General features: G+C 38.3%; 1 protein-coding gene across 2 annotated transcripts in view; it reads right to left on the bottom strand.

Annotated features, from left to right (window-relative positions):
- Positions 1-27,117, bottom strand: part of RASGRP3 (RAS guanyl releasing protein 3) — a 104,003-nt gene that overhangs the window by 53,800 nt on the left and 23,086 nt on the right. The window contains exon 2 of one of the 2 annotated variants that reach the window (XM_027113412.1): positions 22,414-22,648. The exons of the other annotated variant lie outside the window; for it this stretch is intronic. The gene's annotated coding sequence lies outside the window, so the exon portion shown is untranslated. The remainder of the gene's footprint in view (positions 1-22,413; positions 22,649-27,117) is intronic. 2 annotated transcript variants of the gene reach the window in all.

The following is a 27,117-nucleotide window of genomic DNA, read 5'->3' on the forward strand; positions in this document are numbered from 1 at the left end:
CATACCCTCACTCTTCTTTCTTCACCCTTGCTTTACCTATTGCTGTAAAATGAACTTCTTTTTTATAGTGCCCATGTGATAGGGACTGAATGTTTGAGTCCCCCCCATATTCATATGTTGAAACCCTAATCCCCAATGTGATGTTATTTGGAGATGGGGTCTTTGGGAGGTAATTAACTCATGAAGGTGGTTTGTTTTTTAAGCCACCCATTCTATGATACTGTTGTTATAGAAGGCTGAACTAAGACATCATGCTTTGCACATATTCTTTCTTTTTTTTTAGAATGCCTCTCCTCCCCCAAGTATGTCTGCATGGCAATCACATACTCACTTCTCAAATGCCTACTTGAATTCTCCTCCTCCCTCCCAATTCTTCCAGGCAGACTTTTGCACTCAACGTATTGACTTCCTTTAGGCTTTGTATGATTTATGTTACTGAATGGTTCTGTCTCCCCAGAGACAGTTCTTAAGAACTAGAACCTGTCTCTTGTCTTTCTAGCCCCCAACACTGAAGTATGTCTGTTATCTTTATATGGTTATCTTTCTCTGCCATCTTATTCTTCCAACATGGTCTTCAAACTTCAAATTTGTTTCTTCTCCAATTTTCATCTTTAACCTTATTCTTGTCTCAAACTTTTTCTTTTGATTATTGAATGAATTTACTTCTTTTATATTAACATGTCCATAATGGAATTTCAAGACATGCCTCCAGATTTGTAGTAGCACAGATTTATGTTAGAGAGAATAAAAATACGCCAAATACTTCTTCCAGTCATTTTCTCATCTATTTAATAAATACTTATTTCTGTGTCAGACAGTGCGATTAACACCATGGCAGAGGTACAAGTATATATCAGGTACAGATTTTGATCTCAGAGACCTTAGGGTCTAAAGAGGCGACACACATGAACAGAAATTATGACACAGGGCATTATGAAAGAGTCATGAGAGAAGTAAAAACAAGTTCTGACTCACAGAATTGAGCTGTGCCTTGAAGCATGAGTGAGGTTGCACTGAGCAGAGAAAAGAGCACTGAAAAGAAAACGTTGGAAAGAAAATGACACTGAAAAAAGCAGATAGGTGTGGAAAAGCAGGAATGCCAACAGAATGGTGAGGTCTTAAAACTGGACTTAAAGTACCTATGTGTTTATTTACTTACTCAACAAACATGGAGAGAGAGGGAGAGAGACTACCATGTTCTAAAGATCAGAACTAAAAGCCTCTGGTGGGATGAATTGGGAGACTGGGACTGACATATATACACTACTCTGTGTAAAATGGATAACTAATGAGAACCTACTGTATAGCACAGGGAACTCTACTCAGTGCTTTGTGGTGACCAAAACGGGAACAAAATCTTAAAAAGAGTGGATATATGTATATGTATGACTGATTCACTGTGCTGTACAGCAAGAAATTAACCAACATTGTAAAGCAACCATACTCCCATAAAAATTAATTAAAAAGGCCTCTGTGATGGTCTATGTGATGTAATCCAATGTAGCCTTTTCCTGTGGGTCTGTGTAGGCTTCACACATTTTACTAATTTAATGATTTCTGAGTATAGTTTAATGGTTAAGAGCCTGGATTCTAGAGCCAGACAATTGGGATCTAATTCAACTCTTGTGCTTTCTAGCTTTGTGCCCTTTAGCAAACTCTGTATCTTTCTCTATATGGTAGGATAATAGCGGTATCTCTGTTGGAGGGTTGTTATGAGAATTAAATGGGTTAATACAATTAAAGTGCTTATTCACTGGCACATAGTATATTCTCATAAATGTTAGCTACTTTTATTATTTTCCTGGCAAGTAACCAAAAACTGCCTTCAACTTATGGGATAAAATGATTCCTATATATGTCATCTCTCTCAAACTCATAAGTCACATATATCTTACCTATATATACACATTTTGCAAGAGAGAGAGTGATAAGGAGAGAGGAAGGAAGGAAAGAAAGAAGAGAGGGAAGGAAGGAGGGGAGGAGGGAGAGAAGAAGGAAGGAAGAAAGAAAAAGAGAAAGGGAGAGAGAGAAAGAAAAAAAGGGGGAAAGGAAGCATAGGCCGGAAATTTGAGTAATGAAATGAGAACTAGTTTAAATTCCATTTCTACCAACTGTGGCTTAGTCCCCAAAATTTTTTAAATGAAGATTCTGTAATCAGCTACCTACTCTAATATTCATTATTTTGGAAGGATAGACCTAGTTGTCTCTAGACATACAACCCAACCTATTATATTTTTATTGTCAGTTACAGTCTATTTTTTTAAAGAAATATTTATCAAGCACATAAGATATGTACTTAAGGGGATACAAAGACACATACATGCCCTCAAAGAGACCAGGAGAGTTCAGTAAATACATATAGAAATGCCAGCAGTATCTCGTGTGTACCAATGAGTCATGAATGGGATCCCAGTCCTGACACTGCATTCATTCCTCTGCAGAATGGAAATAAATGTCAGCTTAATAATATCCTCAAAAACAATTCTTGAGAGTGGGTATTACACAAAAACATTTCCACCAGAAGTTTTGCTGATGGATTTACTTGTCACAAGAAAGATGTTGAAGAGTTGAAATAGTAAGTGAAACCTAGCTGTGTGCTAAAATTAGAACAAGAACCTCATCGGCTTCTGTGGTAATTTGTGGGGATTTCACAAGTCTACACGTTCACACAGTTTTATACCCTTGCCAATCTTTATCTCACCACAATATCTTATCTTCAGTGACTTCTTTTCAACAATTGCTTCTAATTTCTAGTCCAGGAGATTGGACATGTATTTATTTATTTACCTTAGACCCTCTTTAACTATTAATCACATAAAACTTGAAGGTATTCACCAAGAACTTGGTAAAAAGATACTTCCTCACTACTAAATGCAACACAAATTAGTAATGGCATTTTAAAAACAGAAAAATACAAAAGAAAATGTTTAAATCAATCATTAACTTACCACTCCATAATAATGTAGTAAAACTTGGTTTGGGAGATAAAGGCAAAAACCCACCATAAAAACATCAATGACTAGCAAAAAGTACTGGAATATCTGAAGCAGTATCTCACTGAAAAATCAAAGAAGGCTCAAGACCAAAATATAGTACCTTCATGCATCTAAAGTAATGTGAAGGGAGTCCAGGTTTTGTAAAAGTGTTTCTGTTTTTCAGTAATTATAGGTTCTTTCCTAAAATCTAATTTTGATTTTGGATAAGGAGTTTTAAATTCAATAATGTGTTGTCTATAAAGTGCCAAACATCTGTTTTATAATGTATCCAAACCTCCATCTCTTCATTATAATATGGAACAACCTGAGTCTTTCCAATGAGTTTTTTTGGGTTTTGTTTATTGAGAACCATATTCACACCAAGGTGACTGAACAGATGTCATGCTTGACATCAGCAACATCCCACATAGATATGCTTGTGGGTCTTAACACAAAATCATGATTTCTGTAATAACCCAAGGACTCTAGCTCTGATGTTACAGCAATTAGATATGAAAGTATTAGTGGCTGTATACACATTATAAACACTGTTCTCAAATGCCCTTCTCTTTTGCATTTTTCCCTTTATCTGAGAAAGCCTACTTAAAGACATACAAATAATAAACCACAAGTGTTAGCTTTTTCTCCAAAGTGAAGAGGGTGTATGTTAACAAGTTCTTCCTCACTCAGCATCTGCAGGTTATAAAATAGTGACCTCCTAAACAGAGATCTAACTCATAGATGTACTTTTTTGTTAGGCTCACACAGGATTGGCTCTCACAAAAGTTGCAAAAATGTACAAACCCAGACTTCCACTTGAAACAATCCAGTTTTCTAGATTCTTGTGGAAACATCAGATCTACCGGCTTTAGGGCTGCATTCTCACGAGGCAACATGTGTTTGGAACTGAGTAGCAACTGCCTCCCAGTTCCCCAAAGTCTCCACTACCCTCTATTGTCTCCCCAATCTGAGGCCAAGTGTCATGGCCATTTATCATCCCACTATGTGCCTTTTCTTTTTTAGTACATTTAAGAGGAAAGTGAAATATCACTTGTCCCAAAGAGAATTCTTTTTATCCCTAATCCACATCACTTATTCCGGTATCTTCTTGGCCCTGCAAACATTTGCCTTTGCAAGCCTCTACCTCAGGCCCACCAGGCTGCCCCCTGACATCACAGATGCTAAGGAGGACTCTTCACAATGTTCCTATTTTTGGATTAGACAAGGAAGAGTCACAAGCCCACTACTATGCCTTCTGACCTATTTCCATTAAAAGAGTAGGTTCAAACTTCAAGACAAACCCTTGCCCAAGCAAGAAAGTAAGTTTGGGGATTTCTATAGCATTTGTCAAGGCTGATCAGGCTAATAAATTCTTATTTATTTCCACTTACAATAAGTTTAAAATGTCCAGATGACCTCCAACTTTTGCAATTTCCACAGATTTCTATGTTTTTCTTTTACAGAAAAGTTCTTGGGGAATTCCCTGGTGGTCCAGTGGTTAGCACTCCATGCTTCCACTGCAGGGGGCCCTGGCTCCATCCCTGGTCAGGGAACTAAGATCCTGCAAGTTGCACAGCACAGCCAAAAGAAAAAAGAAAGAAAAGTTCTCATAATCAACAAAACAGATGTTCACTAACGATTCCCAAAGAGCATGGGACTTGGTGCCAATGCCCTCTCAACACTTTACTTTGTAGATTCTGGAAAGATTATGGGAAAATAGAATGTATACTGGGATAGCTATACAACAAATATGTACCTACTCATGCTTAGAGGCAAATACATTTTCAGATTCCTCACACTACAGTAAGTATCTAGTTTCACTCTCTCCCACTTCCTCTCTCTGCTGCTTTGGATTTGTTGACTACAATTAGTGACAGCTTATTCTTCCCTGTCAGATTCAAGTAACTCAGAGGTACTATGGACTTCTCAGGATAATTTCCTGTGGATAATTCCCAAGATCATTTCCAGCACTTAGACAATGAGTCAGTTGGATGACTAGGGACTACACAAGTTAAGCTGGTATTCTTCCTTTGTTGTTGTTTATGATTGTAAAGAAAGAAACCAGCAATCAGGGGAGGGTTATTTACTAGTCAGTGCAGCTGCAAGGATTAGCCTCTAAACACCTGATTTCATCATTTTGCTCATTCAAGTCTTCTGATGGAGCTTTTTTTGTCTATTCAGAGAAACTCTGTAGTTCTAATAGAAAAACAGCTTGTGGTACAGGAGAGACAGAGAGATGTTTTTCCACTTTTCAAGGGGACCTTTTGTTTATCTGGTTAACAGCCTCACTTTATAAAGGAGAAGCCCAGGACCAAAAAGATAACATAATCTGCCCAAGTTTAAACAGTGAGTTAATGGGAGAAAGGAAAATATGCCATCACAGTAGAGCTACCATAGAATCCAGGCTCATACTGGGTGGGGTCCCTGGGACATAAAAAGTGCATGTTTCAGAGGCTGATTTTGAACTAATCCATCTGCTTAAGAAAGTGTGAGTTTTCTGATACGAAGCAGCTCTTTTGCCATTTAGATATGGAGAAATGAATCAGCACTGATGATGTGGAATTTCTATTCACCAGTCTGATTTCAAGGGAATTTGACTCTCTGATTTTGCAAAAACTATTCCAACCTAATCATCTCCCTTCGTCAAAATAATTTTTGTATTCAGGGGTCTAAAATGATAACGGAGGTTTTAAATCCCTGGTTGGTGGATGCTGGGCATCAGAAGCAGTTCTGGGTACCTCTGAGATGAGTAAAGACGTGTAGTGAAGGTGAAATGAGAAGGTAGAGCCTTGGAACTCAAAATTCATCTTGGCACATCTGGCTCTCTGGCTCTGATGCTTGGATCCTAAACCCTGTCCAGTCATTTACTCTTATCACGTGGAACCCCACATATTTTCTTGGTTACCTTTGGTCACTCAAACTTTGACTTCTCTTTTTAAGTCTTCTAGAAAAGAGCTGCACATGCTCCACTCCCCCAGTCTAAACTCGCTTCTTCAACACCGCTACGGGCTTTGAGACTCTGTTCCTGCTCTCCCAGGTTGGGGACCAAATAGTCTACGAATTGCAGCTCTCATTGTCCTTGTCCTCAAATTCCATTCACATCAGACAGCAGCAGCTTTTTCAAGAGGGATAATGATGTAGCAAATACTTCCCACATTCCCAGCAATTTGTTTTTGGCTCAGGTGGCTCCAATCTTAACTCCGGGGGAAAGGATTTCTCTACTTTACAAAAAGGGATTTTTGTATTCAGGAGGAACCTGCCTCTTATTAAATATTTGAAAGAAATTCAAGGAGGTTTCTGGGCTCAGATGGACAAACTGCCCAGTGAAATGAAGGAGAACCTATAGAAAATGTCCAAGCCCAGCATAAGAGCACATCATCCTTCTGCATGGCCTTCATACTTTGCTCTGTAGTATGGACTCATGAAGCCCAGGGCAGACACAGAGCCAGGCCTGGTGCTGCCAGCTGATCTTGTCCCTGTGCTTCCAGGCTCCCACACACCCCTCAGGGCAGTTCTCCCACACGCAGAGTTTGCTCACTGGGGAGCCCCTTCCCCAGCTCCACTCCTTCAGGAATCAGTGACCATAAACATTGCTACTTTGAGGGGAAGAGCAGTTTCTAGGATAGAGGCTTGTATTAGTTTGCTCCTACTGCTATGACAAGATATCACAGACTGGGTGGCTTAATAGAAATTTCTCATAGTTCTAGAAGCTAGGAAGTTCAAGATCAAGGTGCTGCCAATTCAGTACCTGGTGAGACTCTCTTCCTGGCTTTCAACCTTCTTGCTGTGTCCTCACATGGTGGAGAGCAAGAGCTCTGGTGTCTCTTCCTATAAGGGCACAGCCCTATTGGATTAGGCCCCCATGCCTAAGGATTCATTTAACCTTAATTACCTCCTTAATAGGCCCTATCTCCAAATACAGTTACATTGAGAGTTAAAGCTTTAACATATGAATTTGGGAGCACACAATTCAGTCCACACCAAGGCTTTTAACCAAGAATCAGAGATTTGTAAAACCCCTGACATCATATGCAGAATTTTTTTTTGTGCCCATGAACTTCTTTCTGGAGAGAGGGTCTCAAAGGGGCCTGTGATCAATAAAAGTTAAAGAACCACTGCTCAAACACACAGAGAATGATTGCCCTAGAGGATTTCAGAAGACACAGGAAAATCCGTATTCCCTGAGGTTGCACCATCTGATGTCATTTTTTTATATCTTAAAACAGATAAAGTTGCCTAATGCAGAAGGAGAGGAAACACAACATTATTCCCTGATTCTCACCACCAGCTTTTTAGAGTCACAAAAATTTGAGATACAGAAATTTTCACACCCTCCCAAGAGTCCATGAGCCACCTTAGACTTAATATCCAATTAAAAAACATAAGGTTTCCTTTTTGCAGAGGCATCTATGCCCCTGTCAAGGTCTAGAAATACTACCCCTACTCCTCCCTGTGAAGTTGCTTCCTTCATACCACTTCATTCACCTCCATTACCCTTCAGTACCTTGGTCAGACACCATCAGCCAGGGAAGTGGGGGGTAGGCACTGTTCTGTGTGGTCCACCAGCTTCATAAGACACTTCCCACAGGGCAGGGCAGCCGAGAGGAGTGCTCTGAGGCTGCATCGACAATGATAATTCTAGCCACTCCACAAAAACACTGTCAAATGGTGTCCTTTCAAATAGGGCGTATAACGATTTAGACTGATGACATTTTGTTGGCTCACAAACCACAGGAGTTCAGACATTAGTGCAGTGCAGTTCTCAGACTAAAGAAATTGATAGTATGTGTAATCTCTGCACCATCTCAAACGGGACTTTGTGTGTGTTTAATGTCTTTCTTCAAAGGAGATTAAAGGGCAATAATCTAACTTTGCCCTATAAAATAATTCTGGAAAAGAGAATTAATAGTATTATTTCTATGTTATAACTAAATGGGAATTAAAGGAATTAAGTAAATATTCAATTGGTTAATCTATGCATCAATCAACAGGCATTTATTAAATAACTTGTTTTTTTCTCTTTTTTTTCCCCCTCTGGGTGATGTTTAAATGCTACCTTTTAATATAATTAAAAATATAATTCTAACAGCAAAGGACCTGATCCTTACCTTCTCAGGAAAAAAAAAAAAAAAAGAGTCTGTTTTATGTTCAGTATCCCAATCCCGGGTCTTTTATTGTTTCAACAAATATCAACTGAGCACATACCTCTACCTTCCAGACATTATGCCAGGGCCAGGGTATCCAGTGGTGAATAAAACACATCAGGTCCCTGTCCAGTGGACTGTACAATTTACCGAGGGAAACCAACATCAAACAAATAGACAGACAAGTTGGCATATCATTACAAATTTTTATAAAAGCTATGAATGAAAATCCAAACCAGATGGTAAACTAGAGAATAAGAGGGATTATTCTAGGTGAGTGATAAGTAAAGATCTCTTTGAAAAGATAATACTTAAGCCAAGAGCCAAAACTCGGAGATTAATTTAGAGAAAGATGTGAGGGAAAGAAAGGCTTGAAAAACTGGCTGGATCATAATTACAATTGCCAAGTTGGAGAAGGTTGACTGGATGGAGAGAGTGGGTATATATACTGGAAGAAATCCAATGCTTAAGATGCCTTAATGTTAACACGCCTGTGAAACTCCTGTGTGCAGGTCTCAAGAAGCTATTATTTATACAAATACGGAGCTCCAAGAAAAGTTCTGAGATGGAATTTAAAATTGGGAGTTAACCCCATGTGAACAGCATTTAAAGCCATAAGAATGGTTCAGATTCCTTAGGAAGAAAGTATAAAGAGAAAGGACGAAAGAGTCCAGGCTTAAGCCTCAGGCATTCCAACATCTAAAGGTCAGAGAGAAGAGGCAAAGCAGCAAAGCATCTTAAGGGGCAGTTGTCAGAGGGGTAGAAGGAAAACTTAAATCATTTTGTGCCATGAGGCCAAGAGAAGAACATACTCGTGGAAGTTAAAACAATCAACTATGTTGAATGCTACTGAGAGGTCAAATAGGAGAAGGATGGAAAACTATCTGCTTTAAAATTTTTGCTACAAGGAGATCACTGGTAACCCTGACAAGAGCAGCTTTAGCGGAGCTGTTGGCAGAAGTCACGTTAGTGTAAGTTGAAGAGTGAATGGGGGATAAAGAAACAAAGACAGCATGTGTAGAATGTGAGTTTATTGAGTTTGTCTAGGATTAGAATGAAGAGAAATTGGCAGATGATGTGGGGATCAGGGGGATTTTTATAAGATGAGAGTTGCTGGAACATACCGGGATGCTGATGGGGATGATCTAGTAGAGAGGAAGACGTTAAAGATTCAGAAGGAGGAAGAGATAATTGAAGATGAAGGCATGGGTGCCAGTTGTAACAAGAATGAAGAAAGAAGGAGAACATGGTTGCAAACACAGGTAGAGTATATACAATTGGTAAGGGTAAGAGGAAGGAGAATAACATCAATCAGAGGCATATAATCATCAGGTTGGCAGCAGGAGTTTATCTAATCTACCTGCTTCCAATACCCTCAGATCTCCTTCCTGAGTTTTTGAAAAGGAGCAAATGAAGAGAGAAATGAACTCCCCAAGTCCCAGAGGGAGATGTCCTAGGATGAACCGTCCCATGACTTAGGATCTAATGATCCTTTTTCCTGCTCCAGTAAAAAATGTGGCCCTAATTCCTTGGAATACTGTTGTACTATTAACAACTAACAGTAAAAATACTGTTAGTTAAATATCTGTATTCTTGCCAGACAACATTTGATGCTCTTGCACACCAAAGAGTGCTGTCAGCTTGTGTTGTGAACCACTCAGCTTGGCTTTTCGTGAACCTTATTCTGAATGACTAGTCATTTTACATCTTATTTTTGCCCTGGTGATGATGCAGTAGCATTTCATTAAGAGTATTAGGTTGTCACTACTTACTGTTCGACAGCAGTTACGGAGAAGAAATGTCGTCTGTAAATAATCTAAAGTTTTTTGAAGGCATGTTAGAGTAAGATTTGTAACTGACTCATATGGATCAGGGTTTCTCAAATTTGGTACGATTGATACTTCAGCTGGATAATCCTTTGCTGCAGGGGTCCAGCCTGTGCATTGTAGGATGTTTAGCAGCACCTTTGGCCTCTACCCACGAGGTGCCAGGAGCATTCCACTCCCACCCCCAATAGGGACAGCCCTAAACCGGCAGACATCGCCCAATGTCCCGTGGAGGGTAAAACTGCTCCTAGTTAGGAACCATTGATATAGACAGATGTCATAACATCAAAATGGAAACTGAAAAAGTCAATCAAACACTTAAAATTTTTTTCTAGTATCAGAATGTCTGCTTTTTGTGTAGACAAATGTCTGACTATTTGAATTTTTCAGTTTTCAAATGAATCTTAGAGATCTTCAGCAACAACAAACATTTGAACAAACACATCTTCTAGACATTATCTCAGCTTGAGTTTCAATTCTTGAACCAACTGGCAAGATTTAACATGGCAGAATTTGATTCAATTTACAACAATTCAAAGCTTTCTAAGTCTAAACTTGTTCCTCACTCTACTAACTGGCATATTTTGATGCTTGTTTTATTCCTATGTTAATGATTTGGAGTTTCATTTTATTTTATTTTTGCTGTTTATCATAAGCTGTTTTAATCCCTTTTGGATGATATCAGATGATAAATATTTATGAACAGAGGCATTTTTTTTCAATATGTGAATAAAGAATCCTATTTTGCGAGAACAGTTCACTTCCTTTCCCATTGTCCAAATACTGGCTCCCCTTGAATAATCTCAGGATGATTCTATATAGAATGCATTGCCTGTATTACAGTTTTCACTTATAAATCATCCACTCTGTTCCCTTGTTACTCTGCAGAGTTGTTCCAGGCAGGGAGTGATGCTCAATGTGAAACTATTAGAGGTGATTTATTCTCCTACCAGCTCTATCACTTACTGGCAAATAGCTTATGCTTCTGGGTCTCATTTTTTTCACATTCAAATCCAATTAACATTTACTGAGAGGCAGGTAGTTTGGCCAAGTCAATACTTGACAGTGCCTCAAAGGCTGTTTTGTGGGAGGGTGTGTCTGCTCCACATGGCAACAACTTTTGAGGATCAAGAGGTTCTCAAACAGCTTTTCGTTTTCATAAATGACCCAGTAACAAGCAGCCATGAATTTTGTTAATCTTTCTTGAAACACAGCCTTTCCTTTTGGCAAAACAAATGTATAAATTTAATCTCTCGTGTAATATATAAATTCTGCATAAACAAATATTGAACTCCAGTTAATGATATGTATGATGAAATGTTGAGGAATGCAGTGTACTGCTGTCTACAACTAATACTGAAAAAAAATATGGACCAATGGATGGATAGAGGAATGAATAAATGGATAGATATGTGCAAAAGCAAACATAGTAAATTATTAATGGTAAAATTGAATTGGCAGTAGATGGATATTCACTATACAATTCTTTCAACTTCTTCTTGTTTGAACATTTTCATCATAAAGTGTGAAAAATTCCTTCCATTATTTTATATCTTATTTTTATGTTTTTTACAGTCAACTAATCTTTTTTAAATTGAAGTATAGTTGGTGTATAATATTATATGTTACAGGTGTACAATGTAGTGAATCACAATTTTTTAAAGGTTATACTCTATTTATAGTTATTAAAAATATTGGCTTTATTCCCCATGTTGTACAATATATCCTTGTAGCTTATTTTATACATAATAGTTTATACCTGTTAATCCCCTACCCTTATATTGCCCCTCCCAGCTTCTCTCTCCCCATTGGTAACCACTAGTTTGTTTTCTATATCTCTGAGTCTGCTCCTTTTTTGTTATATTCACTAGTTTGTTGTATTTTTTAGATTCTACATATAAGTGATATCATATCTTTATCTGTCTGACTTATTTCACTTAGCATAATATCCTCCAAGTCCATCTGTGTTGCTGCAAAATGGCAAAATTTCATTCCTCTTTATGGCTGAGTAATATTCCACTATATATATGCATATACATACACACACACACATACCACATCTTCTCTATCCATTCATCTGTTGATGGATACTTAGGTTGCTTCCATATCTTGACAATTATAAATAATGCTGCTATGCACATTGGGGTGCATGTATCTTTTCTAATTAGTGTTTTTGGGGTGTTTTTTTTTGATATATACCCAGGAGTAGAATTTCTGGGTCATAAGGTAGTTCTATTTTTAATTTTTTGAGAAACCTCCATACTGTTTTCCACAATGGCTGTACCAGTTTACATTCCCACCAATAGTCTTTTGTGTTTCCATACAAATTTTTAAATTATTTGTTGTAGTTCTGTAAAAAAGCGCCATTGGTATTTTGATAGGGATTGAACTGAACCTGTATATTGCCTTGGATAATAAGGTCATTTTAACAATATTAATTCTTCCAATCCAAGAACACTGTATATCTTTCCATCTGTTTGTGTCATCTTTGATTTCCTTCAGACATGTCTTATAGTATTCCAAGTGCAGGTCTTTTACCTCCTTAGGTAGGTTTATTCTAGGTATTTTATTCTTTTTGATGTGATGCTAAATGGAATTGTTTCCTTAATTTTTCTTTCTGATAGCTTGTTGTTACTGTATAGAAATGCAACAGATTTCTGTATATTAATTTTGTATCCTGCAACTTTACCGAATTCATTGATGAGCTCTTGTAGCTTTCTGGTGGCATCATTAGATTTTCTATGTATGGTATCATGTCATCTGCAAACAGTGACAGTTTTACTTTTTCCTTTCCAATTTGGATTCCTTTTATTTCTTTTTCTTGTCTGAATGCTATGGCTAGGATTTCCAATACTATGTTGAATAAAATTGGCTGGAGTGGGCATCCTTGTCTTGTTCCTGATCTTAGAGGAATTGCTTTCAGCTTTTCACTGTGGAATATGATGTTAGCTGAGGTGTGTTATATATGGGTGTTTAGATGACCTTTATTGAGGTATGTTCCTTCTATGCCCACTTTCAGGAGAGTTTTTTTTTTTTATCATAAATGAATGTTGAAATTTGTCAAAAGCTTTTTCTTCATCTATAGAGATGATTATATGGTTTTCATTCTTCAATTTGTTAATGTGGTATATCACATTGATTGATTTGTAGATATTGAAGAACCCTTGCATCCCTAGGATAAATCCCACTTGATTGTGGTGTATGATCCTTTTAATGTATTGTTGAATTCAGTTTGCTAATATTTTGTTGAGGATTTTTGCATCTGTGTTCATCAGTGATACTGGCCTTTAATTTTGTATGTGTGTGTGTGGTATCTTTGTCTGGTTTTGGTATCACGATGAATCTGGCCTCATAGAATGAGTCTGAAGTATTCCTTCCTCTGCAATTTTTGGGAATAGTTTGAGAGGGATAGGTGTTAACTCCTCTTCAAATGTTTGGTAGAATTCACCTGCAAAGCCATCTGGTCCTGGACTTTTATCTGTTGGGTCCTGTCATCATTTTAAATTTACATCTTTCAAACTTTTAGTGTTTGGGGATTTGGTGAATAAGTCACGTTCATTAGCCTTTATGATTTTATAACTATCAGTCATATGTAAACCAAAGAGGTGTCAGTTATGAGGCTGTCCAAGTGGCTCCTTTCTACCCTGGAGAATTTTAGATGCTATTCTCTGGATGTTTTCCAATTTTTGCTAATGACTTTCCTAAGGTGGAGCAATCAAACTTACTCCAAATAGTCCAAGTCTCAAAGTTTTGTTTGAGGGTAATAAGAAAATATTTTTGGATTTGTTTCCAATAGTCTCTGGCTAATGAAGAATCAGGCTAAATTTCTCTTCACGGAATCCCTACACTACATCAGTTATTGGCATATTCATATGCTGACCACACAAGTTTAAAATCTCCAAGTTAACACAAGTTTAACACAAGTTAAAATTTTCTCAACTCCCTCCTCTCCTTCATCTGCATATCCAATTGCTCTCAAGAACTATCAACTTTACTTTTTAAACATTCTGAAAATTCTTCCATCCTCACCACTGGCTTGATTCATATTCATCTCTGGAGTCGTCTATTGGTCTTTGGCATTTTTTCTCTCCAACCTGTCTTCCTCATTGCCTCCAGAGTTTTCTTTCCAAAATGCAAATATATTCATATCACTCCTTTACTTGACAAGCTTCAATAATCATTAAGAACTATTGTTAATTATTTTACATTTATTAATGGTACTATGGATTTTTCAAAAGAGAACTTATCTTTTAGAAATGTATACTAAAATATTTACAGGTAGAATGATGAAATTTCTGGCATTTGTTTCAAAACTAATATGGGACAGAGAGAACATGGGTGGGGATATAAATGAAACAAGATTGGCTATTGAAAATTGTTAAGGTCAGGTAATGAACACATGGGGTCTCATTATATAATTTTACCTACTTTTGTGTATGTTGGAAATTTTCTATAATAAAAATATTTTTTAACTTTAAATTGTTCTCAAAAATATCTAAATGCTTCAGAAGGGCAAACAGTACCCTTAACCATCTGGAACTACCTTATCTTTGAGCCTTTTATCCAGTTCCTCCTCCAACATGTACCCTATGATTCAGCTCTACCAAGTTACATGTTACTTCTGGAAAGGAATCTTTCAAAATATAGTTTTTTCTTCTTGAACAATGACTACTTATCCTTTTATACCCAGTTCAAATGTCACCAACCCTAAGGAACCTTCCCTGACTCACCCTAATATAGTCATCTCCTTTCCCCAGACATCTATAGAACACTGTACAAACCTCGTTTATAGAAAAATATTTGTAAGATGTTTGATGTAATAATTTTTTAAAATATCAATGTGCTTAACTAAGTGGTAATGTCCTGTAAAGTCTGTGCCATTATTTATGTTTGTGCAATATGCAGTGCAAAGCATATGTTTAAAAATGCTTGCCAAATGAATCATAGGAAAATATAGTTTGGATTTTTCTTTTACTTTTGTCACCCAAATGTGAATTCTGACTTCCATGTAAGAGGTCCCATAAACTAGAATGTACTTAGTGAGGTTTTGATAACTTCTGGTTGAGTGAAGTTTCCAAATATGAGGATTACAACGCTAAACCATTTTTCAAATATCTTAGCCTCTTCCACAAACTTGATGTGAGACAGTATTCCAAATAGTTGCAGAATTTTATGCATGTCATAAAATGACATGCTATGCATGCTACTCAGTCATCCTTGTAGCTAAAAAGATAAAGCCTTAATTCTTACACAATAACACCATCAGTGGCTTAAGTCAATCAAAGTTCTTGCATCTTCCAAAGAGTTTGAAAGTATTTCTTCTAAAACATGGAGAAATAAAATAAGGTGAAATATGTTCCACTGGTCCTGCTTCAAGTTCTGCTCAGCCCTTCTATCTACTGGTAACTATGGTCCCAAGAATCAATTCATGGAATGAATGTAATTGCCATCTTGGTGCCAATATTGTGTCATTTCTTGTAAAAACCAAACATAATGTAAAGAAAACTGTCACTGCTGGTTAATCAGCCAGGTCCTAGAGTCATGATCTTTTTTATACCTGTCATCATCTGAGACAGTATAATAATTTTTGAGTGTTGCCAGAGGCTTAGCTCTGCAGGGGTGCCCTGGCCAGTGTACAGAGCACCACAGTTGAGGGAACACCTCAACAATGGAAACAGGATGATACTGCAGAATCCAATCTTGAATCCAGATTCCTAGTATGTTTCTTTGTCTTGCAGCATGCTTCTAATGGATATCGCTATGCATTGGGCATGACAAGAACAGCAGAATCCAGACTCCACAGAATGGCTGCCTTTTCCATAGTGAGCATCAGTTTTTAACATAAACATAATGATATAGACAGTGTGATAGAATAGAAAAGGCATGCACTTTGCTTCTATGAAGACCAGGGCCAGAATTCTGGCTTTACTACTCACTGCCTTGTGACCTTGGGCAAGGCCCTCATTCTCCCTGAAATTTAGTTTTTCTTCTGTAAGTGTCACAGTAGCGTCTGCCACTGGGTGTTGTAAAAATAAACACCAGTTTCTTTCCTCTCCCAGCAGCAGATTCAGTTTAAATGCCTACTACAGAAGGAAAATAGAAAGAGACAGATTCATCTTAAAATCAGAGTGATGTGACCGGGGACAGAAAGAGACCACAGAGAAATCTCGAGCACCACCATTCACATTGAGCTCTGTCCTAGCCATAAAAAAATAGCGATCTCTAAAATATTCTGTCAACTTATAGGATTTTGAATGGCAGTCGTTCCATGCATAAATGAAATTCTATCTGCTTCTAAAAAGCAGAACTGTTAAGTGGAGCAGAATCCAAAGTTTAGTCAAATTGAACTCATGGTATTAGTTTTCTAGAACCAAATATGGAAATTATACTCAGTTCTTCTATTTTAAGACTGTTTTAAATTCTTGCATAGTTTATGAGCTCCAGAAATCTATATTAACTAGAGATTTGGGAACGTTCATTCTTCATAGTTACAGGGCAAGTTGTTAGTGTGGCTGGAAAACAACATTAGTCCTTCCTAGCTCCTTGATCCTAGGTCTAAAGAGTTCTGCAAAACCAGGGTGGTTTTACAGTGTGTCAATTCCTAAAAAGGAATCCCTAGGTGGAACATTCCCAAAGTGAACTTAAGTAAAAGACTCTAAGGAAACTTGGTTCAGCCCATTTTGAGTTGTTGGATGACAGGAAAAATATTACTTTCTCAAAACAAATCAGAGGAGTGACTAAATAGTCCCTTTTTCTTTTCTGTTTTTAAAAACTATGGAGTCTGATTCCATGGCTGATTGATGGACCCTTTGCCTGAGTTCTCCTTCCATTTAGCCAGCTCATCAATTGCTAAAGTCTCTGCCACAAATACCTCAGAGGGGGAAAAGAGAAGCAATTAAAATCACTTAGACACATTCCAATGTAGTTACTTGTCTGTGACTTTTGCAACAATTAAGCATCAGCAAAGTGGTGACTAAAATGAAATTCTGTGATTAACTATGAACTTAATCTTTCCATGTTATTGATATTTTCCCTCCTTATTAGTTCTCGATCAAACATTGTACCTGGAACACATTCAAAGACGAAACTCTGAGTACGCTTATAATACTAAAGTAAGCCAATGGCATAATGATCTATGCAAGGGTCTTGGAACATTTTGTGAGGTAGGGACAGGTTCACCTAAACCAACACTAAGTGAAGTGCAAAGATAGGGCAGCAACTGGCAAATAGAGAAGGCTTCAGAAAACAAAATTACCAGTTTGATCACAGAGAAACCTAAAAGATGTTGGGATATTTGCAGTGTAAGTCATTCATATATTGAGTTGAATTTTCCACTTACAATAGGGGCATTAAGTTTATATTACTTCAGGTTCCACAGACTATAACACAGGAAGGTAAGCCTTTAACCCACTATTTCATCTTTTTCTTTTCTTTTTTTTTTTTCTTTGACAGGCGCAGAAAGTTCTGATTATTACACTGTAATCACTAAGGAAAAATGCTCTTTGAGTCATTTTATGAATTAAATATTATTCAGGAGTTTTTAAATTTGAAGAAGGATATTTTTCACATGCATATTTTTAAAAAGCTACTTTAGAAAGAAAAAACATAATAGCTGTTATTGTGATAAAGCTGTTCACTTGTTTCGCCCATCCTCTGCCTCTAAGCCCTAGCCATCGTAACGTGCAGCTGCACTGTAAAATCATCAGGCAACACACCCTGTCATTTTTAGGACCTTGCCAATGTACTGATTATGCTGTTATACAATGGACTGGATTGCTATAACAGAAAATTGACTAGTAGTGAAGATTCTCAACTAGTCTAGCAAGCTAAGACTCTCTCAGTTGTGGGCAGATAACTTTGCAGAGGGAAATGGTGGCAGGGACTCTCTTCCTGGTGGTCAGAGTACACTATTTTCCCATGGGAATAAGGGTACTAAACCAGGCAGAACTTCCAAGAATGCTGATGGTTTTGTTGGGTAAGGGGAGTGCATAGTGGACATCAGACTATACTTTTTAATCTCAAAAAACAACAAGATCCCTTCTAAAAGCTGAATGTTACATCATGCCAAGGTCGATATGACTCCAACTTAACCACATTGGGCCTGCAGGGTAGGAAAATGACCACTAAGTTCCTTCACAAATATTACCAAAGCAAATATTATTGTGTCTGTAACTAAGCTGACCCTGTTTCTGAAGCCAAATATCCAAAGGCTTTGGAAACATCATCATTGACATGTGTGAGATGGCACATCATGAATCAATCATCCATTTACCTTTCACCCATGAGAAGATAACACAAATCATAGCCCTATGATCACAAAGAACAATTCCGTGGATATTATTCAGAATCTGAAAACTGGGGATTTAGTTGGGCTTGGTCCCATGACCATGGATAAGTCACTCACTTTCTCTCATTCTCAGTTTCCTCACTGTAAACAATGGTAACAGTGTCTCCTCTCTTTCATAGGATTGTGGCAACGTGCAAAAAAGTGTCTAATACTGGAAGAGTTCCATAAAAATGCAGGAGTTTGTCTTCTCGATAGAGTTGATGGGCTCAAAAAAGATGAAAGCACAGCGAACTCAGATACACACCGCAGACTCCAGAGGTACCCTACTGTGATCATTTGAAAGCAAGAAACCCAAACTTTCAAATCCATAAAACAATGGGAATGTGACACACAAACAGCTAAACAACTCCAGCGGGGGCGCATGAGCAACCAGTACAAAGAGAAAGTGAGACCCAAGGGAGTTAACTCTTTGGGAACAGGTTCTTTGGAACACGAGCTGGCAAAAAAAATAAATAAATAAAACAAGCACTGCATCACAAAATTTGTTTCCTTATAAAAGATCCCACGAAAATAATCACTTTATTTTACTTCAAACCAGGTCTGGAGTATGACTTGTGGATTCTGCTGCGATTCTGAATCCATCTCACAAGTCCCCACATAACACCCACCGCAGCACACCAATTGCTAAGAATTGGAGGTAATTTCCAGTGGCTTTGGGTTAGCAGACTGTATTGCTGGCTGCTCTTGAATTGGGCTTAGGTTTAGAAGCAACAGGCAGGTGAGAAGTAGATGAAAAATTCCCTCTTCTTTTTACAAAGAGCTTGGTCTTCAAAATGTGTAATCTTGTTATAACAGCCTTGAAAAAACATTGAAGACTTTCTCAAAGACATGCCTGAATGCTCTGCTTACTAAACTTTCCTCCTGATTAACCAAAAGTTCTGCTACTTACTCAGTGCTCTTTCTCATCGCCAGCCCTCATTTTGACATTTAACCACATGGAGGAATACAGAGAGTTAAATTAAATTTTTAGAAGAGTTTGAGAAGTAGGTTTTTCTCAGGGCTCTGTCTCTGGTTGATGACCCAGGCAAGCCACAGGTTCATGGCCCACAAGTGAGAAGGTCAGTCTTCAGCTATGGGGCAGGTGGGGGGAGGAGTGTGCACCCAGAAAAATGCAGGTGCAGGTAGCCTCCCAGTCAGCAGAGAAAAGCACATCTCTCCTCTCCCCCACCTCCCCCCACCCCCCCCCCCCCCCCACCCCCCCCCCCACCCCCACCCCGTCCCCTGGCCAGCGACCCTCTCTCACAGCCAGGAACAAACGGAGCAAAGAGAGGGAAGGATTGCATGGCTTCTAAGTCCTAAACAACAACAACCTCTTTGGACAACCAACCTTCCAGGTTGAATCACACAATGAACAGGACTGACACTAGTGTTATCACCACTAAGCCAGCTGTTTGGGGTGGGGCATGGGTGGAGTGGCTGTCCTCCAAAGGAAAGGAGTGACAGGAAAAAACGAGGCAAAGGCCAGCAGGGGCAGCGAGAGCAGTGCATTCTTGGGAAATAAAAAAGCTCTCAATTGCTGTTCTGACCAATGTGAGGGCCATCAGTGAACTACTCTCACTGGAGAAAAACACGCTGCGGGTCAGTGCTGCTACATAGCCTGGGCTTGGACTGTCCCAAGGGGAAACCTCACCCTTCCTGCCATGGAGAGTTCGAAAGGGCCGTAACACACATTGTGTGTCTAATTGTATTGTGCTGAAATAGTCTCATTTGCATTTCATGAGCTTTTAAGCTTCAATGTGTGAGATTAGCATATGAGCTCCACTTTTATTTGTTTAATGTGTGCAGGTTCTGGAGTCTGATCTCGGTGTCACTTCTGCCTGTGTCATGTATAGCTGAGTGGCTACAGTCTCTGAACTTCAGTTTCTCTAGCTATAAAACTGTAATAATTATATAAAGCACATAGACTTGCTGTGAGGATTATATGAATATAAATACACTTGTACAGCACATCATTTGGCAAAGTGCACAGTAAATGTAAGTTATAACTATTACTGTTAATATTATGATGGTAGTAGTAGCAGAAGCCTTGAGCTCTTTTCAAGCTCTACCACTCACTAGCACTGGGACCCAGAAAAATGTTCTACAACTTCCTCATCTTTGAAGTGAAGGTATTAAGTTGCATGTTCTATAATTCCTATCCTAGAATTAAAAGCTTTGGTTCTATGGACATACTATCTGCATGTAAAATAATTATCTCTGTTATTCTGATATTAATATTTTGAAAGTCAAGATATCATTGGGTTTTTCAAAATAATCTGTGGGCTTTCAAAAATGCAACACTCTTTATAATTCAAAGGATACTCAGATTGCCATTAAGACCCTCTCGGTTTTATGGTGTGTGACTCTGATTCTGGAGACACAATTTCACCTGAGAGTTCCTTTCCACTATCAGCCTTCAGAAAAAGGGAAACTAACTATACCAGAAGCAAACTCCCTAAAGAATGGCCCCTTGGGCAGCCGGTGCCCTGCAGTCAGACAGGGAACTCACTGGCCACGTGGCCACAGGCTGACCCAAGGACCTCACCCAACTGGCATAAAGAGGAACAAGAGTTGCAAATATTATTTTCTCATTGGACATTCTAGGTTTTGTGAATCCTACATTTTAAGGGAAAGAAGGAGAAAAACCTCCCAATGCCAGACTAGCCAGGCATCTGAATCTGCTTCCATCCCAGATCTTTGGCTGATGTGGCAACTCAAGACCAACCATGCTGAGGGAAACTTGGATAGAACCAGCGTGTCATTTTCAATCCATCCTCCATATACGAGGAGAGGTGGCAGGGGTGCAGGGAGAGCAGTGCTCCCTCCGTGTAGCAGGCAGAAATTGCAAGCAAACTGTATAGCTTGAGCCTGTGTGACCATCTGTCAGTCACTTGGGGAAACAAGCACACTTCAGGGTACCCTGGGTTTCTCACAAGCAAAATAACTGTTTGGCCAGAATTCAAATCAAAACACCACTCTCTGCCCCCCTCTTTAATGTCCAGGCAGTCCAGAAAAACGAACTTGTTTGGTTACCTGCCCCCATTGGTCTGATTCAGAGGCCTGTCGCTTTCAGAGGTTCATATCATTGATGCAGGGCTCTGCCCTCTCCCTTTCCCCTTTTCCTTTCTTCTTAAACATTCTGTCTGGTGACAACCATGGAAGGACAAAAGCCTGTGAACAACAGCTTTGTTCCAGGGTTGTGCCTGCTTCGCTGCTTTCCCAAGAGAAAGCTCCATGACTGCCGAATGAACCAAAGAAAGAACAAGTCCTCTCAGTTTTGGATGCCAGGACACCCCCCCACACACACACCCTAGAGCTGATAATTGGCTTCAGACAACACTTTCATGATCCAGGTCATAAACAAGGAAGGAAGACTCTGCCCATCATAAAAACATGAGCTTTCCCGTATCTAAAAGAAGGAAGACCAGGGACAACTAAAAATGTTAGCTGTAAAGTGATGAAAGTGAGTTAGAAAAGCTGTAAAGTAATGAAGATGAGAAGAAAAGAATTATAAAGTATATCTTTCAAAGAATTAGAAAGCATGCCTAAAATCTAAATATAATTGCTAATCTAAATATTTTGTTAGCTTTCTGTATTGCAGATTTTTACACATAGTTAAATGAGACAGTCTTCAAAATTGACCAGGAATGGTCCAGTCAGACCTACAATTGATTCACAAGCTATTTCTCAAAAAACATTTTCAATGGTTAAAAGAAAAAAAGTTTCAGTGATAAAACTGACTAAAATCAAATCTAGTCATCAACTCACTTCAATAGTCTCTACTTCGTAACCTGAATCTTGGCTTTGAACCTAAACACCATGGACCATAAAAATTCCGAATACCAGGAAATAAACTCGCTGTTTCCTAGATAGGAATCAAGCAATATGCCTCACTAATCCTTAAAGTTAGAAAACAACATTGCTGAAAAGAACAGTTTCTAAAAAAAAAAAAAAAATCAGTAAAAAGACAAATGGTTATTAGGAACAGGAACAAATAAAATACCTCCTTTAGTGCCAGAAGGAAATAAAAATTAAAAATTGTCAGTGGCTTGCAAAACACGTGTGCACACGCACGCACGCACACACACACACACACCACGCACACGCACACGCACACAGAAGAAAGTTCTCCAGTTACTTACTGGGGCGGTTGGGCGCGGTATTCCTCACATCAGCACCCTGCCTGTTCAGCTGCCAAGTGCCAGAGCACTCTGCGAGCAGCTGTTTCCTTCATGCTGGGGCTCTGTGTCTTAACCAGTCACATGCACCTCCTGATAAATGCCGCTGCATGCCAGGAGGTCAGAAACTGAATATCATTATTCTCCTAATTCACAAACCTTCTCGTAACCCTTGTGCTGGCTCAGCCATTTCATTAGCCTGTAAAGCAGTACATTCCATAATTTGTTTTCTTTTAGTGACAAAACCCAAACAGCTGTTAGGTCACCCTGGAGAGCAGGTCACTGCAAGTGGAAAGTTGATGTGTTTGTATTGGGGAGGGTGTTGGGAGGGATGGGCTGGCAGTCCGTCTGCTCTCTTATCTCCCGCAGGTTTTCATTGGGACACGTGAACAGCAGGAAGAAGGAACCCCAGGCAGTACAGCAGGTGGCAGCAGCTCTTCTTTCCAGGTGCCCCTAGACTACATCAATCTGCCACTTACTTTGCTCCATCTTGGTTTCGTTTTCTCAGCATCCCAGCCTCCAGTTTGTTGGAAGAGCCACGGACTAAGTGGACTCTTCTGAGGAGGGCAGACTAGCAGCCTAAGGATGCTTAGGTTTAGTTTCAAAGGACAGGGCTGCTGTGCCCAGTGATGCTGAGGGCCAGATGTGTGTGGGGTTAATGAGGAATATCAAAAACGCAGCTTTATCTAAAGAGCTAATGGAAATGATTTCAGGCAGCCGAAGACCAAACTTCCGCATAGTTATCTGTTGGATTGTGTCAACATTTGGGGGCACTGTTGAAATTACCAGCCAGGGAATGAGAGTGGAAACAGAAATTATAGAAATTTACAAAGCACTTTACAGATGTGCTGCTGCCCCCTTTGGTATGCTAGGAAATGGGACCAGCCTGCTGTTTCCTGTGTTGCTCACAAAAGTGGCAAACCATCATGAATGCTTTGTTGAATTCATGCTTCTCACCTGGGCTGCTCTTCCCAACCCCTTCACCCCCCACTTCCTATTCGTCCCTCTCTCCAAAGAAAGCCCTTAAACTATCTGACTTTGGGTGGTATCTAACCTTGGGTATCTGACCTCTTGGTGTAGTAAGAGTGACACTTCCCCAAATCAGTGCCCAAGCAGGGTAGAGTGGAGATATGACAGAGAGAGTAAGCCCTTTGGGCAAACTGAACATCCAAAAAAGATTTTAAAAGGTTAAAATGTCCCAGGGGATTTCTGAACCATAATGAGCCTGTTAAACTTTCAACTTTGATTTTTAATAAGTGAGATCTTACTCAATAGAAGAGCCTGTGTGGGCAATTTTTCATATCTCAATTTTGTCTCATAATTATTTACAGTGTTAATCAAACCAGAAGTTTCCCTCCATACGGAAGATAGACTATTTTTCCAGAATAACAGCAAAGGACTAAAAACCCCTCAGTCTTACCAGTCTTTCAGGGGATTCACTTGTTAACATCATGTGAGAGCCCAAAGTACAAATGAAATTTTTTTTACAAGCTTCAAACTGTATCCCTTTTTAAGGGTTCAAAGTTAGTAATAGAAATAAGACATCAACATACAATGTGCTAAAATACATGTCAGCTTCATAAACATTTTTTCCTTGTATGTTGATATGACAATCATTAATCAGAAACAGAAAAGGAGGCCTATTGAAGATTTAAAATATTACTTTGATTTATTTTTACTTTGTAACTACAGAAACTTTTGTGACCTTATGACATCCATCAGTTACTTTATTTGCAATTGACTTGTTCATTGTTCTGAGGATCTATTGCATACCACATCGTTAGCAAAAGAGAGAAACCCTTCAATAACCAATAGAAAAAAAAACAAACTCAGGAAACGGTAAACACAGAAATGCCTTTCTCCTTTTGGCAGAGAGGAAGGGATGGATCCTGAATCATACCTAGGAAGCAAACTGTCAACTGCAGACCAAGACCCGGGAACTTCCCGGGTCCAGGAATGTAATAGAAGGTTCTACAATGACACCTTCCAGCCTCGTGAAGAAATGGGGAGATCCCACCTCCCTGCCCATACTGTCTACAGGTACCAATCATTTCCTTCAACTTAAAAAAAGTCGCCCTCCTCCGATCAGAGGCCATCCACCCCCTGGGTTTGTGTCTAATTCTGCAACTCCTGAATGTTTAGGATGTTTTTGCCAACAGCCGTGCCTTCATTCCCTGTCTGCTCATCCTCCTAATTATCTAAATATGCTCACGGTTTTCTATTTCCTAAAAAAGGGATCCTTTGCTTCTTTAATTCCTGCCCTAACCCACTCATTCCCTTCACAACTAAGCTTCTGGGGAAATACTCCATGTCTCCATCATCTCGCATCCCAGTTAAGTCTCAACCTGCTTACAGTCTGGCTCCTGCCATCCATTTCAGTGAAACTGCCTTCCGCAAGTCACCAACCACCAAGGCTATTGGCTCTGCTTTTATTTTACTCGACTTCTCAGCTGCATTTGACCCAACTGTTTCAAATGTTCTCCTGAGACTACCGTAGAATTTTACTCCTACCTCCTTCAGCCTCCTATATGGACTTTTCTTCTACTTGCCCCTTAAGTGTGAAAATCCCCACTTTTCTTCGTGTTTTCTTACATCTCTCATATGTCTTAATTTATTACTGAATGACTATAGTGGTTTCCTAATTAGTCGCTTTGCCTCCAAAAGCCTGTCTCTGCCTTCAATTTATTTATTTATTTTTACACTTTTAGAATGAAAGCCTCTCAGGGACCATGGTGGTGTCTTTGGTACCTTCATATTCCCAGAACCTATGACTGGGCTTGAATTTTTCTCTTGTATTTTCTGCTGCTGTTGCATTTCTCACTCTGTATTATAATTAGGTCTTCATGTGTCTATGTTGCATCTAAACGTTGACTACCTTAGAAATAGCGTATGACTTATTCATTTTATAGCCTGCAACGCCTAACACAATGCCTGACATATAGGAGACACGTGGCTGAAACCATGCTGAATGAATAAATGAATGATTAAAGAGAAGGATTTTCTGCCTACTCCTTTAAGAAAAGATAATTTTTAAAGTGTGCAAAAACATTTTATATTAGGTCATCAAACCATCCTAAGCAATTTCCCCCCAAAAGAAATTATTTTGTCCACATTCTATGACCATGCTATAGTAAAACTATAAAACAATTACAAAAGTGTAAGTTAGAAAGGAGCCAAGCTCTTGGAAAATTTTTATAACTCTTCTTTAAAAAAATCATTGACTGGTAAAGAAGAAAAAAACATCTATAGAATGCTTAGAAGAATTCAATAATGAGAACACCACATACCAAAAAGTGTGCACAAAGCCAAAACAGTTAATTAGAGGCAAACTGACTCAAAAAGAACCTGAAAAACAATAGCTCAATAATCATGGAAAAAAGCAAAAGTTATTGAGAACTTGTTTCCAAGAAAACTTTTTGGTCCAAATTACTTACACAATCAAGTTCTCTTGGGGCTTGAAGCCACAGATAATTCCCAGGCTATATAAAATGTTCAAGTGGACAAAACTAACAGAAAGCTAACATAATACCCTTGACTTAAACAAACAAACTGATAAAACATAATAAAGGAAACCACAGACTAACCTCCTGTATAAACATAGTTTACTCTTAAGATGAAAAAAAAAAACTCAATATTAAAGAATGCACTAGCATAGTAACATAAGTATATCAATGGAAAAAAGCTTTCAGTTTAGCACAATAGGTAATCTTAAGTCTTTTGATAAAATTAAATATCAATTTTTAAAAAATAAAATAGGAGAATTTTTCTTAGCATGGTAAAGATTGTGTATCTCAAACCAAACACAGGCATCATACCTAAAGGTGTAATACTAGAAGTATTAACATTAAAATCAGAAACAAACAAGAAAAGGATGCTCATTGTCACTACCATCATTTAGCATACTATTCTGGACCAGATAAGAAAAAGAAGCTAAAAAAGAATTATGAGAGAGCAGGAGACAAAATTACCCAGCTTGTATTTGTTATAATCATTTACTCAACAGAATCAACTTTTTAAATAATTGGAAATATCAGTGGGGTGAACAGTTAAAAAATAAATACATGAAATTAATAGAATTTTCCACATAACAGCCAAAACCTGATAGGAAACATAATGGGGGAAAAAAAACCTCATTCATAATAGTAACAACAACAACAAAATTTCTAGGAATGACAAAAAAAAGTGAATAACAAATTTAAAAATTTTATAAAACTCTATTGAGAAAATAGAAAATATTTCAATAAATGGAGAGTTATACAGTTTTCTGGGACTGGAAGACTCAACATTGTCAAGATGTCAATTCTCCCCTATTTAATTTATAAACATAATTAATTTTTGGTTAAAATCCCAAAGAGGTTTTTTGAACTGCTTAAAAAAGAAATCCTGAAGTTTATCTGAAAGAATAAAAAACAGAATGGTAAAGAAATTTTTAGAAAACAACAGGGGAGTGGTCCTAGGTATTAAATAGGCTAAAAAAATCAAGAATTAGAAGATTGATACTGATGCCAAGAGAGGCAGAGCAATAGAACAGAACAGAAAGCCCAGAAATATAAATACAAGTACTATAATAAAATGTTTATTTGTTAAATACAGTATTTAAACCCAGTGGGGAAAAATTATTCAGTAACTTTTTGAATAGTTAATTATTAGGAAACATAAAGATCCATT

This window comes from Aethalodelphis obliquidens, unplaced genomic scaffold (assembly GCF_003676395.1).
Source record: "Aethalodelphis obliquidens isolate GAN/ISIS:26980383/991018 unplaced genomic scaffold, ASM367639v1 scaffold12, whole genome shotgun sequence".
Classification (NCBI taxonomy): domain Eukaryota; kingdom Metazoa; phylum Chordata; class Mammalia; order Artiodactyla; family Delphinidae; genus Aethalodelphis; species Aethalodelphis obliquidens.